The sequence below is a fragment of the Mandrillus leucophaeus genome, unplaced genomic scaffold (genome assembly GCF_000951045.1).
Source record: "Mandrillus leucophaeus isolate KB7577 unplaced genomic scaffold, Mleu.le_1.0 Scaffold1054, whole genome shotgun sequence".
Classification (NCBI taxonomy): Eukaryota; Metazoa; Chordata; class Mammalia; order Primates; family Cercopithecidae; genus Mandrillus; species Mandrillus leucophaeus.
In genome coordinates this window covers 707,913-710,304 of record NW_012098699.1, presented here as the reverse complement: position 1 = coordinate 710,304, position 2,392 = coordinate 707,913, and positions in this window count along the sequence as shown.

The window sequence follows — 2,392 nt, the reverse complement described above, 5'->3', positions numbered from 1 at the left end:
TATTCTCCCAAATAAGTTTTCCAAACTTTTAGATTTCTCTTCTTTTCCAGGAATGCCAATTATTCTTAGGTTTGGTCATTTAATGTAATCACCAACTTTTTGGAGGCTTTGTTCATTTTCTAAATTCTTTTTTCTTTGTCTTTATTGGATGGGGTTAATTCTAAAACCTTGTCTTTGAGCTCTGAAATTCTTTCTTCTGCTTGTTCAGTTCTATTGCTGAGACTTTCCAGTACATTTTGCATTTCTCTAAGTGTGTCCTTTATTTCCTGAAGTTGTGATTGTTTTTTATTTATGCTATATATTTCACTGAAGACTTTTCCCCTCATATCTTATATTGTTTTTTTTTAATTTCCTTAAATTGGACTTCATCTTTCTCTGGTGCCTCCTTGATTAGCTTAATAATCAACCTTCTGAATTCTTTTTCAGGTAAATCAGGGATTTCTTCTTGGTTCGGATCCATTGCTGATGAGCTGGTATGATTTTTTTCGGGGGAGGGGGTGGTGGCAGGTTGTTTAAAAACCTTGTTTTGTCATATTACCAGGATTGTTATTCTGGTTCCTTCTCATTTGGGTAGACTATGTCAGAAGGAAGATCTGGGGCTCAAGGCTGCTGTTCAGATTCTCTGTCCCACAGAGTGTTCCCTTGATGTATATTCTCCCCCTTTTCCTAGGGATGTGGTTTCCTGAAAGCTGAACTATAGTGACTGTTATTTCTCTTCTGGATCTAGGCTCTGGGCTAGTACTGGGGGTTGTTTGCACAGAGTCCTGTGATGTGAACGATCTTCAGATCTCTCAGCTGTGGATACCAGCACCTGCTCTGGTGGAGGTGGCAGGGGAGTGAAATGGACTTTGTGAGGGTTCTTAGTTTTAGTTATTTAATGCACTGTTTTTGTGCTGGTTGGCCTCTTGCCAAGAGGTAGCACTTTCAAGAGAGCACCAGCTGTGGTAGTATAGGGAGAATCAGGCAGTGGGCAGGGCCCTAGAATTCTCAAGAAAATATGCCCTTTGTCTTCAACTACCAGGGTCGGTAGGGAAGGACCATCAGGTGGGGGCAGGGTTAGGCATGTCTGAGCTCGGACTCTCCTTGGGCGGACTTGTTGTAGCTGCTGGGCTATAGGGCTATGGTTCCCAGGTCAATGGAGTTACGTTCCCAGGAGAATTATGGCTGCCTGTGCTGTGTCATGCAGGTTGTCAGAGAAATGGAGGAAATCTAGCAGTCATAGGCCTCACCCAGCTCCCACACAACCCAAAAAGCTGGTCTCACTCCCAGAATGCTCCCACCCCAACATCACCGAGTTTGTTTCCAGGCAGTGTGTCAGCAGGGCTGACACCCTGCACCAGGCTACCAGCCTCCCAGGAGAAAGTAAGCCGAGCTTTCATACCTTCCCGCCTGTTGAGTCTGCATATCAGATTCACACCCTCCTCTGAGTTTCTTTGTTTGGAATTGTTACAAAAGTCAGCTGAAGGTTTCCTTCTCCCTGTGTTCTTTTCCCAGTTCCTCTGGCAGCCCTTCCCAAGGACCTTTGTGAGATAAGTCAGAAATGGCTTCCCTGGGGACCCAGAGAGTCCACAGGGCTTTTCCCACTGCTTTCTCTACCCCTGTATTTTGCTTAGCTCTCTAAATTGACTCAGCTCCAGGTAAGATCTAATCCTTCTCCCATGATCTAGATCTTCAGGTTCCCTACTGAGGGTGTGTGTTTGGGAGTGTACGATTACCCTTTTCTCACTTTCACACCTTGGGCATTCAGAGTGTTTGGGGCTCTCTCCTGAGTTCTGCAGGAGCAATCTGCTTCCTTCAGAGAGTCTGTGGGTTCTCTCAGCTTTCCTGGTATACTCCTGCAGTAGTTCTGGAGCAGAAGTTCATGATGCAAGTTTCCACATGCTGTTCTGTCCGTCCAAATGGGAGGAGCAATTTAGTCCTACCTCCTATTAGCCATTTTCCCTCCACTCCAGACATTTATTTTAAGGAATAATTAGTTAATATCAGACCAAGAAGTCATATGGGATATCTCCTTGCACATAAGAAGCTCTACATATGAGATCTAATATATTAATTGAACTCTTTATTATGTATCAGGAACTCTACTATATTATCTCACTTAATTTTTTAAATGGGCTTTATTTTCTGTAATAGTTTTACCTTCACAACAAAACTGAGGGAAAGTGCAGAGAGTTCTCATGTACTTCTTACCCCCACACATACATAGCCTCCCCCACTATCAACATCCTGCACCAGAATGGTACCTTTAGTACAATCAATTGACCTGTATTGTCACATCTCTGTCACTCAAAGTCCACAGTTTACTCTTGGTCTGGCACATTCTCTGAGTTTTGACAGATGTAAAGACATGTAACCACCGTTATAGTATCATCTGCCCTAAAAATCCTCTGTG